Raw genomic sequence first — 18,498 nt, forward strand, 5'->3', positions numbered from 1 at the left:
ACTGAAACACTCTGGAAAAAATTCCATGTACTTCATTGATCATTTACCAATTTCTCCAATCAGTTTTGGTAAAAAATCCCTCCTGTGTGCATTTGCAAGTCACATGTTCATGCAAGATCCAGTACATGTAAATTTAATTTCTTTATATTTAGCGATCAAAACATCCATCTTTCACTTCAAACAGTTTTCGATTTTTATTAATTATTATATTCTCATATTGTGAATAGAAAAGTTCTTGCATGAACGCATAGCTGACAAGTGAAATGTGATATGCGTGGTTTGTGCGCCCCTAGTGTCACTAAACAAAATTGCATTTAAATCAATATTATATAATCAAACACTCCCCAAATCTTTTATTGGTTATGCAAATAGATAGCCCCACCCCAGTCTCGCGTAATTGGTTGAGCCATTGTTGCTGTGTTGGGTTGGTTGGGATGCTCATAATTTCTCAAGCAAGTTAACCAACAAATGTAAAAACTTTCACACTTCGTCAGCTGCAAATGGTGATGTTCTTTTAAAGAGATTTTAATGGACAATTGGATCTACCTTTTTGTGCTATGTACTTTGTAAAGTAATCTTACATTAAATAGTGTGCCACTTACAAGTGTCCTGCCCATATCTTAATGAAGAGACCAATTCTTGTAATTACAGATTTGATGATAATAACAGTGTTGTTATTTGTATATGGGGGGTGTATCTCTTTCCTAGCAATTAAAGCTTTAAATTTAGTTGCTCAACAACATATATGAAGTTAAAGCCAAGAGCCGCCATAAGGTTACAGTAGTTACACCCTGACATTTTGACATATGTTCTTTTGCCTTTTTCTGCTTGTGGAATGTTTTATGGATACATTCCAGCTTCATCAAAAAACAGAAATGACCGGCTGGGAAGCCGGCAACTAACTTGAGTACAAGGCATGCGATGTGAGGGTGGTGCTGCTGGATGGATTCAAAAATGATTCTGTGCTAAGTTTACATTGTTTTTTAGAGGCTTGGCCTCTGAGAATCTGCTAAGTCAACTGCAATTTTGTTTAAGTTTTGTGGCTTCTCCATGTCTTATGTAATACTGGCTTATATCTTAAATTTGTTTAGTGGCAGAATGGTATGTCAATCGCTTGCTGAAGTTGCTCTCATCTAGAAGAACTGGAAGTGAACCCCTTTTGCTTACATAACCTTATGCAGCTTTGGTTACTGCTCACCCCACAATTCTTTGGTTTCTGAAGACTACACCCTGGTGTTGCAAACAACAGAGAGTACCGACCATTCTCTGACCCCCTTTTTTATACACGAGTCCCCACAGGAAATCATAGGGTGATGGCAACCAATCTCTCTTAATCACAGCCATGAATATCAAAATAAGATTCTATCTAAAGACTAAGAAGCACTCTCAGCAAAGAAATAAATCAGCGAACTACAATGAAATATAATTACTTCTAAAACTGCTTGTCAAGGTACAAAAGTCACCACAATACATGAACACAAATGACCTTTCTATACAGTATATTCAAAATAACCTACATTCAAAAGTCATTCAAATATGAAGTAACCTCAACAAAGCTAAAGTTGCCATGCAGATTGTACTGCAACTTGTTTTGTTTTTTTGCAGCTTCTCCAAAACTGTCTGAATATGTTATGATACACACTGAAAATTTTCATGTGGAACTTGCATGTTTTTTCCTATAGAAATAGTGTGCAATTATGCCTGTTTATATTCCACTTGCATGGATATATTTGTTTATACCATCAAATTAAACTGAGATGAAGAGATGTAGCATTTGTCATAGTAAAAACTCAAAACACATCTAAAAAATAATGAGACCAAAGAATCTTGTAGACCCACATGTCCATAATTACAAAATTGCTACAGTCTTCGCATCACGCATCAAACAGCTATATGGAGTTTTTATTGAGTTGCTTGTACATGTGACATCCTGTCACTGTTCCCAGCAAAAATGTTAAACTGGTGTGGCCACTATACAGTATGTTTCAATAGAAGATCATTTAATTGCTCTGTGATTTGAATAATACCGCTGTCTGGTTTAATGTAGTGTAGAGTGATAAGATTATATAAAGTGTCTACAAGCTGAACTGTGGAAAAGTTGGGACATTTTTTAAATTTGAATAAAATTTGGTCTCATTCTTGCCTGATATAAGTTTCAATGCTGCTGAAGAGTTTGTGGTCGTCTTTGACCTATTTTTCATTTAATGATGCACCACATGTTCTCTATAGGTGAAAGATCTGGACTGCAGGCAGGCCAATTCAGCACCCGGACTCTTCTATGACGAAGCCATGCTGTTGTAATAGCTGCAGTATGTGGTTTTGCATTGTCCTGCTGAAATACACAAGGCCTTCCCTGAAATAGACGTTGTCTGGAGGGGAGCATATGTTGCTCTAAAACCTTTATATACCTTTCAGCATTCATAGTGCCTTCCAAAACATGCAAGCTGCCCATACCGTATGCGCTTATGCACCCCATACCATCAGAGATGCTGTCTCCCTCCTCTTTAGCCCAGAGGACACAGCGTCCATGATTTCCAACAAGAATGTCAAATTTGGACTCGTCTGACCATAGAACACTTTTCCACTTTGAAACAGTCCATTTTAAATGAGCCTTGGCCCACAGGACACGACGGGGCTTCTGGACCATGTTCACATATGGCTTCCTTTTTGCATGATAGAGCTTTAGTTGGCATCTGCAGGATTGTGTTTACCAACAGTGGTTTCTGGAAGTATTCCTGGGCCCATTTAGTAATGTCATTGACACAATCATGCCGATGGGTGATGCATTGTCGTCTGAGGGCCCGAAGACCACAGGCATCCAATAAAGGTCTTCAGCCTTGTTCCTTACGCACAGAGATTTCTCCAGATTCTCTGAAATTTTTGATGATGTTATGCACTGTAGATGATGAGATTTACAAAGCTTTTGCAATTGATGTTGAGGAACATTGTTTTTAATGTATTCCACAATCTTTTTACGCACTCTTTCACAGCTCTGCCCATCTTTACTTCTGAGAAACTTTGCCTCTCTAAGACATCCCTTTAATAGCTAATCATGTTACAGACCTGATATCAGTTAACTTTTTTGAGAGCTGTAGCAGGCATCAAATTTGAAATGAGCTAATTTAGTGGATAAAAGTATACAATTTCTTAGTTTAAACATTTGATATGTTATCTATGTTCTATTATGAATAAAATATTGGCTCATGTGATTAAAAGTCTTTTAGTTTTCATTTTATTCAAATTTAAAAAAACGTCCCAACATTTCCGGAATTCAGAATAACCCAAAAATGAAAATTCTGTCTTTAATTACTCACCCTCATGTTGTTCCAAACCCTTAAGACTTTCATTCATCTTCGGAACGCAAATGAAGATATTTTTGATGAAATCTGAGAACTTTCTGTTCCGAAATTCTTATGGGTTTGGAACGACATTGGGTGAACTAACCTTTTAAAGTTCTGTTTTGTTTTAGTATCTAACACAAAGACAATAGAAAGTATAAATTAGCACTGCAAGTGAAACTGCCAAATGATATAAATGGGTATTATTAGATGTAAACACAACATTTACATTTCTAGACCCAGGAGTCACCTAGTCATTTACTGGTGACTCCCTGTTCCGTTTGCTTTATCTCTATCTGTTTCAGCATGAATGTTCAGTGACGATTTCTTTACCAACAGTGAACTACATTATGAACATGAATTTTAGAATGTCACGTTAGTGTTGTAGTACAAGAGACTGGTCTTAAGACCATTTTTCATGGTCTCTGTCTTGTCTTGGTCTCAGACTAAAAGGACTCAGGATTTTATTTCAAGACCGGTTAGGACCACAAACTGTAGGGATATCGCTAAATTGAGGTTGCATTGTCTGATTTTTTTGTTACCATCATTAATTTGATTGGATGTACAACTTCCTGCTTCAAATGCATTCAACAACTTATTTCGAATTTTCTTTATTTTGTTACTGTTGTGCTGGGTCAGAAATCAACAAGGGATTTTGTCAAAAATGTCACCAAAATTAATACAAATGCCCACAAAATTCAAGATATGATTGCAAAAAAGTACTTGTATAAGATCTTGTTTTCACAAATATGAGCACAATTGCAAACATGATTGTGATTTTTTTTTTAACAAATGTTCAATAAACAAAATTTTATTTTTAAAACATTAATCTAAACATTATTTATGCATTTGTAATTGTACCAATTCAGATGCAACTTCTGTTCCACCTCTGCAGTGTAAAGATGAATTTTGTTTTTAATGATTTTAATTGATTGGTAATAGCTCTATATAGTGTCTTATTATTCTAATTGCAATTATTGATTAAAAATAAGACATTTCTAAGGCATCTAGTCTGGTCTTGGTCTTGACTCGGTTTCGACTGCCTTGGTCTTGGTCTTGTCTTGTCTTGGTCTCAACCCCTCAAAGTCTTGGTCTTGTCTTGGTCTCGGTTTAGGTGGTCTTGACTACTGTCACGTTATGTGTGATGTCTGATTCGAAGTGTAAGTTTTTATGTCCCTCACGTGTCCAAAGAGCTGGTGGTGGCAACTGGCAAATTACAAAAGAAAACTTACAAAGAAACTTGAACCTTATTATTATGTTGAGGCAAACATTTTATGAACCCAGTATTTCAATCATGAAATGCATTGCAACTGATTTTCATTGAAGCTTAAATAGAAATTTAACATCACATCACTTGTCTTGTTGTTTTAAAGTTTGAAAATGTGCTGTTTTGGTCAACAGCTGGTTTCCATTTACCATCCCTTACTTCATTCTGGTAAAATGGGTCCCAATAAGTGTTCAGCAGAGAGAAAACAAGAAGCTTAGTCTGGAGAACCTTAAAAAAAAACTTTTTAGACACAAATTCACATTTGCCAATGTAGCAAAATCCTGGAAAATGTATTGTTGTGGTGGGCTCAGATGTCATTTCCAGGCCCACCCCCCTTGGCCTTCATGTTATGTGATAAAACACTTGAGAGAGGGCTTAGCTAATGGAAACAAAATGACAGAACGTGAGTGTCTGCTTTTGTTCTTTTTTTTTACAAGTGAAGTGGTCTGACATGTGACTAAAAACAGGGTGAAATTCAGTCAGCCAAACTGTTATTTCATCAAGGCTTTTCCAGCCGTGTCCCTTGTGACCCAGCCATTTTTGACAGCAATTAAAAAAGGCAAAGGAAGAGAGAAAGGCATGAAATACCACCACAGGATAATTGACCTTTGAAGTGGAGATTCATCTCCTAATTCAGTTTGACAGTATGGTCAAAACCTTAAGACATTGGCAGCTATGATTAAATTTGTGTCAGTGTTTCAAACCAAAACACACACATAGAAACACTCATAAAAATATTATTCAGCTATATTGTATAGACCGTTGACTGTTCTATATTAATGGGTATTCTGTCTGATTTATGTTTTCGAATTTGATTTTACTTGACTAATTTTATTGAGCTAGGACCCATTTTTACATTCATGAAATAACACCACAAATAATCTCATTCTGTTTAACTTTTACAAATATATTTCTGTTACATTTGTCAATCTGTTCATTTTATATATATATATATATATATATATATATATATATATATAAATAAAATCAACATTTTTGCAAGGTTAATGGTTTTTTGAAGAAGGGTGCCGTCTCCATTTATATACACTGTTCATGGAACATAAAGGAAAGTGAAAAACAAAAAAAACAGGATGTATTTGTGATTAAACTGTTGATCTAGTCAGCGGAAACGTAATTTACTCCAGTAAAAGTTCTAAACTGAAATTTTAAGTGTTGTTTATGAAATGTGGTCAATAAAATATAAAGCACAGAATTAAAGGTCTCTAATTATAGAATCAGTAGCTAGTATTTTGCTATTGAAGAACTATGTATTCTCTTCCCAGAATCACAAGAAAAGGGCATAGGTCAGACTTTGTACTTGTGCAGTAACCCTTTAGGTTGCGGTGCTGGCTTTGTAGAGTTACGTTATGTTCTCAAACATTTTCTTTTTAAGGGTTTTTCTTCTGGAACAGGAAAGAACACTCCATATTTTCTGTAATGACTAACTGTTAGATGACACTGCACTAATGCACACTGTCATTGAGCTTGAAGTTACATAAATAAAGACTACAGCAAAGCTACTGCAAGGGCAGAGAGGGCAATAAACCCTCAAGGTCTTCTCCATATTAGCAGTAAATAAATAAATGTCAATATGATATTTAGGCCGGTTGTCAGTCCTGTATTTGAGTCCTTAAAGAGATAATTCACCCTAAAATGAACATTAGGTCAGAAATTACTCACCCTGGTGTTGTTCTAATGTTGTATGTCCTTTCTTCTATGGACCACAAAGGGAGAATATAAAAACAAAATGTCCTGTTCACACTCGTCCATATAATTGAAATTAATAGCAATATATCGTAAGTGTTCTGGGGGTATACGATATGAAATTTAATGTATTGTTTAATGAAAATCCTGACTTTGGCCGTTGGTCTTCTGTGCACGGCTATGCGTTGTGCGCATTCACGTGACTCTGTTAGCACACGCAAGTTGTAAGAAATCAAGATTAACAATAGCGTGAAAAAATTCTCCTTTTGTGGTCCATAAAAGAAAGAAGGGCATATGGCATTAGAAAAACACCAGGGTGAGTAATTTATTACTTAATTTAATTTTTTTTTGAACTATCAATTTAATAGAGTTACGTTCACACACAATATGGTTCTTTTCCGGAGTGACAACCGCATTCTATAAGTAAATGCTGAAATCGCACTGCACGATTTTCAAAGTCGTCAGATTATTTTTCTTTTCACATTGCACGACTATCTGGGGTAGCGCTCAGTCGCTGCTGTGTGTACATTACACGATGGATCAGCGACAGGGGGTTTCACCTCTGCCTGGTCCGCAAACTACGTTTCACAACCAAACACACACAAGAAGTGATAAGGAAATAAAGCAAGACCGGAGTTCTCACGCAAGACTGGAATTTGCAATTAAGAATGTTAGCCTGCAAGAAGCTTGCAATCCAAATAGTCTGTGCTCTAATTTGCAGTGAAATGGAGAAAAAGGCAGAAAGGTTTATGGAAGAGGAAATGGTTGAGGAGACGCAGGTCTGTAACTCCTCCCCGAACTTCCCGCTGCCCTGTATCTTGCTCTCTCATTTGCTGTAGGTCATCGTCGATGTCATTTTCAGTCAGAACTCCATGCCATGCCAAATATCTCATGGGCATCGGCGACGCATCGTCGATTCTCTCAGATCGTGTCTTTGATAATTCAGACTGCATGATTGTCACTCACATAAACAAGCACCGATTTGCTTCCAATTTCGGACATTTGTCGGTTGAGTGAAAATCGGGCCTAAAATCTTGCAGTGTAAACTCGAACTCACACCTGTAAATTATTTTCAGGTATCACAACCACATTCTCGGAAAACCCGCACTTTCTGAACAGAACCGGACTGGATAACTAGTTGTCCATCACACCATACAGTGTCAGAGAGTCACTCTGCGCTGTGCAAACGCCTGTCTAGTGTCTAACATGTGTTGCGGGTTTTCATGTGTGGTTTTGCTCTCGCTCCACACAGAAAAGCTTCTGTCGGTAAATGAAGATTTGATGGATAAAGTCGCGGCTCAACTGGACTCTTGACGTGTCAAAAAGTGGTGACTTTTCAGTTTAATGGATGTCGCCATCTTTGATATTACTTTGGTCACTTTCATGGTTACAGGTTAGAGAATACGGGCTTGACTCCTGTTCACACAGTATTTGAGACACAATGTAAGTGTGAACGGGACATTTCAAGACTCACCTGTAAGTAAATGCGGTTGTCAATACCAAAAACTGACAATGTGAATATAGCCTTAGTTTCTAATAATGCACAACAGCAGGAAGGCTCAAAGAACAACAACAAAAACAACCTTTGAAACATTCTTTTTTTTTTTTTTTTTTTTTTTTAGAGAAATGTCATGTAATAGTAACATCATTTTAGCCCTTTCCACTCAGCCTTCATATAATTCATGACAGAACAGCTCTTCTCAAAAATAAACTTGTGGAGACAGTCTAGTACAGTTCGAGTGAAAAAAAGAGTGGGTTTTTGAAGGAAAAAAAAACCCCTGCAAAAATGGTGTCTTTGTATAGAAATTTGCTTACAGAAGGAAGCAGCGAAGATCGCCCAGCTAGCACTTTACAGTCCACGATTCTACCCTCTTTCCAATTACAGGCTAATTTTACACATCAAACTGCACTGTCATACAGTAAATGAAAATAAATAACCTATGTTTAAAAAAAAAAAAAGGTTATTATTGTGACTATTCTATATTTTCCCCTTTAGAGACAGTATACATCACCTAAACCAATGATTACCTTGACCGGATGGGACTGTTCTCCAAACACAGTGTGGGAAGCACTGGCATGCGCTTGATTATGATAGTAAATGTCATTGTGTTTAGCTTTTCATAGCCACTAAGAACCATGTTAGTTTAACGTGATTAGTTCACCTAAGCCATGTCAGCAAAACACCTAGTATCTAGTTCACTTATGTGAAAATGGGTGGAAGCATCTTGCCAGGGAGATTTGGAGTATTTCCATGGGGCAATCCTTCACCTGCTTCCCCAAACCTAGCACTTGAGGTTAGCCTAATTCAATTAGATGAGTCAGACATAAGCAGAGCCAAGACCAGCCCAGTGCCCCAGAATTGTAACTTGGTGGGATGTAAAGGCAATTTGTGGGAGTTCCATGGCAATTTTGCATCATCTGGTCTCGCCTCTGACACATTTCGCAGTGCCCAAGGTAATTGAGATGGATGATTTGCATACGACAATGTCTTTCCTAGCTCAGTGGCCTGGCATTAGTAAACATTAAATCAAAAATTGACTATTTCTTTTCTTAAAGGGATAGTTCACGCCAAAATTAAATTTAAAATTAAAATTATCCCATGATTTACTCACCCTAAATCCATCATAGGTGTATGTTCTTTCAGACGAACACAAACGGAGATATATTTAAATATATCCTTGCTTCTCCAAGCTTTATAATGGCTTCAGATTTTGAAGCGCAAAAAAATTCACCCATCCAATATAAAAAATAATCCATACAGCTCCAGGGGGTTCAAGGATTAATCCACTTTTAAATAAACTTTTCCTGATAATTTACTCACCCCCATGTCATCCAAGATGTCCATGTCTTTCTTTCTTCATTCGAAAAGAAATTAAATTTTTTGATGAAAACATTCCAGGATTTTTCTCCATATAGTGGACTTCAATGGGCACCAAACAGTTGAAGGTCAAAATTTGTTTCACTACAGCTTCAAATTGTTCTACACGATCCCAGACGAGAAATAATGGTCTTATCTAGAGAAACAATCACTCATTTTCTAAAAAAAAAAAAAAAAAAAAAAAAAAAAAAAAAATATTACATTTTATACATTTTAACCAGAAATGCTCATCTTGAACTAGCTCTCTTCTTCTTCTCTATTATTCCAGCAGTGTAGACACTGCTAAGTGTATTACTGCCCTCCACAGGTCAAAGTTTTGAACTAATTTTTATATGCAATATGCTAGTGCAATAGTATATAACAATTAGTTCAAACTTTGACCTGTGGAGGGCAGTAATACGTTTTTGTAAGAAAAATATCCATATTTAAAACTTTATACATTCAAATAATTAGCTTCTGGTGGACAACCGTACATATACTACGCAAGTCGACTTGCGCCAAATGAGTAACTCCTGACATGATGTATGACGTAGGATGTAGGAGTAGGGTAAGCTTAGACACCTCTTGCGGTTTAAACAAATAGGGCTGTGCAACAAACTCAAGCTCCTCTTCTCTTATATCAAAATCCTCTGACATTTCTCTTTAAAAATGATAGTTTTAGACTTCTAATTCGTGACCGGTGTTTTGTTATGCTCTATCCTCTGTGCTTCGGTGTTCGTCATTACGTCATGCATCGAGTCAGAGGTCACTCTTCCGTCACAAATCGATATGTATGGCTGTCTGCCGGAAGCTAGTTATTATAGTTAATACAGTTTTAAATATGGATGTTTTTCTTACAAAAACCGATCGCTTCACTTCAGAAGGCCTTTATTAACCCCCTGGAGCCGTATGGATTACTTTCATGATGGATGAATGCTTTTTTTTTTGGCATCAAAATTTGTTCTCCCATTCACAACCATTATAAAGTTTGGAGGCGCAAGGATATTTTTAAATATATCTTTGATCGTGTTCATCTGAAAGACCTAGGATGGCTTGAGGGTGAGTAAATCATGGTATAACTTTCATTTGTGGGTGAACTAACCCTTTAAAATATATTTCTGTTATTTTGCAGGATTCACCAATGCATATTATTACATCTAGAGAAATAAATCTGTCTTCATAATCTGGGTTTCCATCCATTAATTTCTATGCAAAATGTCACCTGATTCAATGCCAAATGTAATCACTTAAATGAGAATAAAATGTTCAAATGCAGATAAGTGCTTATTTTATATATATATATATATATATATATATATATATATATATATATATATATATATATATATAAAAATATTACATGTATCAAATATATTCTTAAATGTTCTTCGCAAAGAATCTGATAGCAAACCATCCCAATTGCTAACATTGTTAGAGCGTTTTGTCTACACATGCTAAATTGCAAGTAGTTTATTACATTTATGAAAAGAGCCACAGTGTCTCCAAAGGCTGCAGGTAGAACTTACAATTCTATTCTTGTTTTTTAAATGAACATTGAATGCACTTGAGTAAATATTTAAGTTTCCATTAATCGAAATAAGAATACACACTACCTGGAAGCACAAGCTGTGCCCTATAACAGATAGTCTTTCCATGAGTAAGGTGTGCAAGCTCTAATTCCAAACCACATTCCTCTCGTTTTCTAACATGGGGTTTGTTTGACCAGACACCTTCCTGATGTCCCCAGAAGGTAAATGAATTGGAATGAAACGTTTCCATTCTTAAAACGTGTCCCACACAATGGGAAGTCCTCTTGGTGCCAAAAACAAACCTGCTGAAGCTACAGCAAACCTACTTATAGATGTACAGTGATACTTCACTAACTTTTCTTATTTAGGAAGTTCCTGGTCTCCGGTGGGCCAGCAACAGCAGGTATATGGTATTCCTCCCAAGGTATTTATTTGCACCGTCCTGTGTATTTGTTTTGCTTGTGGTAGCTTTTTCCCTTCACCTCCACAGTAGGAGGCAGTCTCCTGTCTCTGTGGCCTGGCGCTTGGCACTCTAACCGAAGCTCTTGCTTTCCAAGCCGACAGTTCTCTAATCCCTTTGTTGCCCTTGGACCTTTGCTGGGAAATGCAAACGTGGAAGACCGTAATTGTGGACACACTGGTACCAAACACATGCTTCGATCTGAGATATGAATACTCTTACACACAAACCAAAGATATTATAGTCTTGTTCCCAGAACTTGCAAGAGCCTAGACATTTAGCTTACATGCATCCTAAGTTATGTAACATCATTCGCTTGCTAATGCAAGCATTCCTATTACTATTGCAAATGCATAAGGTTGCAGAGAGGTTTGCATTACATTTCTAAATGATCAGAACTACTCCTGTTGGGTGGTTAAAATAGTGGAAAAATCTGAGACTTACATTTAGCCATATCAAGAGACCACAACATCATAGACACAGCGGTGGGCTATACCTTAGAACAGGAGTGTCCAATCCTATTCCTGAAAGACCACTTTTTGCTGGTTCAGGTTTGTTTAATTCAAGCTGGCCCTAAGATGGCCCTTCAGGAGCAGGAGCAGACACTCCTGCCTTAGAAGGAGCTGTCTGCAGCCTGGTGGAAAATCTTATTTACAGGGTGAAACTTGCTTAAGATTAGCTTTAAATATAGTCATGTATGTCCAAGTCCATATTTTCCCTGCTTACATTTCACTTTGTTACCGATCACCATTTTTCAGAACCACTGATAATATTCCTAGTCCAATTTTTTCCAGCTGTGAGCATTTCGCCATTGTGTAAAGGAAAAATGCATTCCCCCAGGGTTTTGATTACATTTTTTTTGTGCAAATTGCTGGAAATTGTTCTGTGTGAATACAAGTGGGAATGCCAGAATACTAGAAAATACAATCACAGCTTTAATTAGACCATAGATATAATACATTGCCAAAAGAATTGTGTCGTAGTGATGACGCTTGCTCAGTCTGAAATTGTACAGGTGCTGGTCATATAATTAGAATATCGTGAAAAAAACATTTCAAAAGTTTTTTTATTATTTTTATTTTTTTTTTATTTTGATGATTAGAGCGTACAGCTCATGAAAGTCCAAAATCCAGTATCTCAAAATATTAGAATATTTCCTAAGATCAATCAAAAAATGCATTTTCAAAACAGAAAAGTTCTTTAAAGTATGTTCATTTGTACACTCAATGCAGCACATATTACAGCAAATGACTTGCTCTAGCACAAATTACAGTATCAGTGAAGTGTGGCATGGAAGTGATCAGCCTGTGGCACTGCTGAGGCACTATTGAGCCTTCAGATCATCTGTATATTGTTGGATCGACTGTTTCTCATCTTTCTCTTGAAAATATCTCATAGATTCAGGGGTCAGGCATGTTGGCTGGCCAATAAAGCACAGTAATATCATGGTCAGCAAACCACTTGGAAGTGGTTTTTGCACTGTGGGCAGGTGCTAAAGTCCTGCTGGAAAAGGAAATCAGCATCTCCATAAAGCTTGTCAGCAGATGGAAGCATAAAGTGCTCAAAAATCTCCTGGAAGATGGCTGCATTGACTTTGCACTTGATAAAACACAATGGACCAACACCAGCAGATGTCACGGCCCCCCAAATCATTACTAACTTCAGAAACTTCCCACTAGACTTCAAGCAGCTTGGATTCTGTGCCTCTCCAGTCTTCCTTCAGACTCTGGGACCATGATTTCAACATGAAATGCAAAATTTACTTTTATCTGAAAAGAGGACTTTCGACCACTGTTCACTGTCCAGTTCTTTTTCTCCTTAGCCCAGGTAAGATGCTTCTGACGTTGTTTCTGTTTCAGAAGTGGCTTGGTAGTCCTTTTCCTGAAGATGTCCGAGTGTGGTGACTCTTGATGCGCTGACTCCGGCTTCATTCTACTCATTGTGAAGCTCTCCCAAGTGTTTGAATCAGCTTTACTTGACAGTATTCTCAAGCTTGTGGTCATCCCTGTTGCTTGTGCACCTTTGCCTACCCAATTTCTTCCTTCTAGTCAACTTTGCATTTAATATGCTTTGATACATCACTCTGTAAACAGCCACCACATTCAGTAATGACTATCTGTGACTTACTCTCTTTGTGGAGGGTGTCAATGATTGTTTCCTGGACCATTGCCAAGTCAGCAGTCTTCCCCATTAGTGTGGTTTCAAAGAACAAGAGATACCCGAAATTTATACTGTAGGGATGGTCATTTAATGAAACCCAAATGTAAATATTCTAATATTTTGAGATGCTGGATTTTGGACTTTCATGAGCTGTATGCTCTAATCATCAAAATTAAAAAAAAAAAAAAAAAAAAAAAAAAACTTTTGAAATGTTTTACTTTACATGTAGGGAATCTAGAATATATGAAAGTTTCATTTTTAAAAATAATTTACAATAAAAAAAATGAACTTTTTCACGATAATCTAATTATATGACCAGCACCTGTATAGGTACTTCTTTTGAGTAAGCAATGACTTCGCAACCATTAAAAAAAAAAAGAAGTTCTATACAGCAGTGTTTCTCAGGACCCACCTCCCAGAATATTTTAGATGTCACTAATTAAAACCGATGATTCAACTAATCAGCTTGTTAGTGTGTTAAAGGTAGGGTTGGTCATTTTCGGATTGGTTAGCAATAGCAAGCTAGATTTGAATGCGTAAGATCCCACCCTCCCTTCAGAGTGCTCTCCAAAGCCACGCCTCCTCTAAAACACATGAACGCGTACAGCAGGGAGCAACCAAAAGCATCAAGAGCGACGGCGTTAAACTACCTCATGTCTTAAAGCATGTTACAGTAATATTTTATGTAAACAAATTAAAGAGCACTGACCTGTACCACCTGACTGCTGCAGATTCATTTCGGTGTTGATAGTGTTGCCATTGAAACATCAATTTGAGTCACAAACCACTCCAAGTAACGTCACAGGTTTCTATCTCTTCCAAATTACGGTAGTTATGGTGTGAATGCAGCATAAGCTCATCGTTTTGGTTCAGGAGGAACTGTAAAACATGGCTGCTATTTTGGTTGCGGTGCTCGACTGTGTCGTCTGTCTTAACAGGGTGCATGAGGGTATGTAAAAACATATGTTGACAGGCAGGTAGGACATCCTATCGTATCTCTCGGACAGAGGGATATGATTGGACAAACATTTTATGGTCTTATGCCTTCCACAGATGATATAAATATAATTAGACCACTTAACTTAAGATGTTAAGAGACTTTCAAACAACACAACAAAAAAATGTTTTTAAAGCAAATCACCTACCCTGCCTTTACATAGGAAGACCTCTAAAACTTTCTAGGAGGTGGATCCTGAGGACTGGAGTTGAGAAACACTGTTATATAGTATGAATGTGTATACATTACTCATGTTGTCATTATCATGTGGCCTACAGTACCAGTGTTAGTTACATCACTTCGCTTCCATTCACAAATCTTCGCCGGTGGCTTCCTGGGGTAGTAAAGTGTCCAATAGAAGTATACTTTACTGTCACACTTCAGAATCTCGCTGCAAATAGTCATCTTGGGTATTTTTCATCTACCGTTATATAAACACTGTAAATTCATACATACTAATCTGTTCTCCGTTACTCCATCTACTATATACTAGGTGAGTATGTAATTTGGATGCAGCCATAGTTATATAGCTATTTTTCCAGTGGATTTAAAGGTGCCCTAGAATCAAAAATTGAATTTACCTTGGCATAGTTGAATAACAAGAGTTCAGTACATGGAAAAGACATACATTGATTTTCAAACTCCATTGCTTCCTCCTTCTTATGTAAATCTCATTTGTTTAAAAGACCTCCGGAAAACAGGCGAATCTCAACATAACACGACTGTTACATAACAGTCGGGATCATTAATATGTATGACCCCAATATTTGCATATGCCAGCCCATGTTCAAGGCATTACACAAGGGCAGCCAGTATTAACATCTGGATCTGTGCACAGCTGAATCATCAGACTAGGTAAGCAAGCAAGGACAATAGCGAAAAATGGCAGATGGAGCAATAATAATTGACACGATCCATTATTACATGATATTTTTAGTGATATTTGTAAATAGTCTTTCTAAATGTTTCATTAGCATGTTGCTAATGTACTGTTAAATGTGGTTAAAGTTACCATCATTTCTTACTGTATTCATGGAGACAATGTGCATTCAATGTTCATTCACGGAGCCGTCGCTATTTTCATTTTTAAACACTTGCAGTCTGTATAATGCATAAACATCTTCATTCTTTATAAATCTCTCCAACAGCGTGTAATGTTAGCTTTAGCCACGGAGCACTATCAAACTCATTCAGAATCAAATGTAAACATCCAAATAAATACTATACTCACATGATCCGACGCATGCATGCAGCATGCATGACGAACATTTTGTAAAGATCCATTTGAGGGTTATATTAGCTGTGTAAACTTTGTTTATGCACTGTATTATAGTCGAGCGCTCGGGGGGGCAGGGAGCGTGCGATTTAAAGGGGACGCAACCTGAATCGGTGCATAGTTAATGATGCCCCAAAATAGGCAGTTAAAAAAATTAATTAAAAAAAAATCTATGGGGTATTTTGAGCTGAAACTTCACAGACACATTCAGGGGACACCTTAGACTTATATTACATCTTGTGAAAGAACATTCTAGGGCACCTTTAAATAAAGATCAACATGGCTAACTAGTGAAGAAGATGGAGACCATTTGTATATATAGACTTAAAAAAAAAAAAGAAGACAACATGGTAGCAAAGTTATACGAAGACCAGGGAGTTACTCGGCATTCAGGAAGATGAAAAAATTAATGGTCTGCTTAGTGGTAACATATGCAATTGTTAAGGGAAAACAAAAATTCAAAGAGCAAGACTTCTTGATGAGTACTGTTACTTAGGATGCCAAAACATTTCTTTTTTTTTTTTCCGGAATCTCTTTTTAAAAGATAGACAATTGTTTGAAACAAGTTTCACACCTGGAGTTGGGTAGCCCTCTCTTTTCAGGGTAAATGCGATAGTGACATTATGCAAAGTTGGCTTTGACAGTCCATTCAGCTGAATAGAGGCTGAGGACTTCACCAGGAGTCGAGGGTAAAAATATGGCGCACTGGCCTTGACATACCGCAAGAAACATCCGCATGCTGAGTTTGAACATGCCACTTAGCTTCACATGCACGTTTACTTTTAAATTATTTGTAGATATCTAGAGAAAGCAGAAGTGTAACTAGATCATGCTCGTCTTTGTGTTGCGGACACTGACATACCCACAGAATATTATGGGTTATTCTGTGGCTAGCATTTGTGGCATCCTGTTGATTACCTAAGAAAGAATTTTGACTCATCCCTCAGCTTGTAAAAATGAGTGGAAAACGCATTTACTATCATACAGTACTGTGTAGCAGTGGAAGCTTAGCAGGTCAGTGGGCCAAAGGGTTTAAGAAGCAGAAATATGAAGCTTGTATTTTTTTAAAGCACTTACATGAATTATTTAGTATATAAGAAATGTTTTTATTAAGTTATGAAGTTGTTGAGCTGGAACTATTTTCTAGGTGGGTTCTCTGTCGGTTAAGTTTGCAGAGACATAATTTACAGACTATATTACACTTCTTTGTGGAAACCTTCAATTAACCAGGTTCAGTTTTTAGAAATGTACTCTTAAAGTGATAGTTCACACAAAACTGTCATCATTTATGCACCCTCAATAGGGTCCCTACTGACTTTCATTACATGGACAAAAAAAGAGAGACTTATTTCAAAATTTCTTCTCTTTTTCTTGTGTTTCACAGTCAAACTGGTTTGGAATGTTCATTTCTGCTCTGCAAGACTTTGGTAATTTAAATCATGTCACTGATGCTTTAGTTATTTATCAAGTTGCAAACAACGTAAAATATTTCTTTAGCTTCAACAGTTTGAAATGTATGTACTAGAAGCAAACTTTTAGTATCCAGAGGAATTAGCTTCAAGAAAGCTACATAGTAACAGCCAGGTAGCGTATATCCTCCCCACAGTTAAAAATGTTTTATGTTGTCTCTGCATTTTTCTTCGCCCACATAAGAAACCAGCCCATCTCTTGGCTTTGTCAGCTTTTTCCAAGGGTGCCAGCCATCCAGGGTTAGACACTAGCATGCCAGAGGACGCCAAGCAAATTACAAAGCATCCCCAAGATTTACTCCATCTGAGGTTGGTTGTTTAGCAGACAGAGCAGTCAAGCTGAAAGATGAAGATCCAGAGTAATTTATCTCAGCTTTGCATCTTCCCTGTGCTGGTTCACCATAATTAATGGAGTACTACAGAGTGCTGTCTCCCAAACAGGATTAAGGAATCACATCATAAGAACTTGATAACCCAAGAATCATAACCCATCACATCGGACTTCATTGACCCACTTAATGTGCAGATGATTTTCCACACAATTTTAATCACTTAGAAAATAATGGCTGCATAAGTACATAAGTAGGGATATGTAGTGAAACTTAAGCCGGGTTCACACTATAATTTTTGATACACATTTTGTGAATCCTAAAAGATTTCTTTGATCCAAAGCCAAAATCTGAAGTCTTGATCACTAGTTTGACCCGTTCGCCAACAGACGATTGATGACCGTTACGATCAAATTTTACCTCCGAAGAAATTCTGGCATTGTCAGAAGCTTTTAGGCACAGTCCTAGATTGTGGCTTCTCTTACAACCATCAAATCAAAAACAGTAGGAGTACAAAACTTGTGAGACAACAACAAACCACCGCTTGCTCCACACGTCTTTGTTTTTTCCAGTTTCCTTTTCAAGAAAAGCCATTATCAAAATTAACGCTACAGATTGTTTTTGTTTGCCCAATTCACCCACTTATACTATGTACTGATTTTGTGAAGAAAAAGTACATACTTTTGAGTGTGTATCAGAATAGTAGGCAAGCTTTGGGACATACTACTTTATCATTTGCGTCTTTAACTGACAGCTCTATTAGTTATGTGCATCCTGTCACCATTTAAACTGCCCTGTCAATCATCTTGTCATCTTCTTGTTCAATATAATTTAATTTCCTACCATTTTGGAGAGAAATGCAGTAGCACGTTGATCTGCCAGTCGCGGGTCTTTCATGCGGAGAACTTTCCTCATGTGTTTGCAATTTGCATAATGAGGCATTTAAAAGTCAATGACCAAACGTATCTTTATAAAAGTTCACAATGCTGTTGCAGATTAAATATAATGTGAATAACATTGAATAAATATCTTTTTATATCAATTTAGATAGTGATGATTAAATCACTCAAACCCTTTTATCTAAACCTCTCTACTTAACCGTCAGACTCGCA

This window comes from Megalobrama amblycephala, linkage group LG5 (assembly GCF_018812025.1).
Source record: "Megalobrama amblycephala isolate DHTTF-2021 linkage group LG5, ASM1881202v1, whole genome shotgun sequence".
In the NCBI taxonomy this organism is placed as follows: domain Eukaryota; kingdom Metazoa; phylum Chordata; class Actinopteri; order Cypriniformes; family Xenocyprididae; genus Megalobrama; species Megalobrama amblycephala.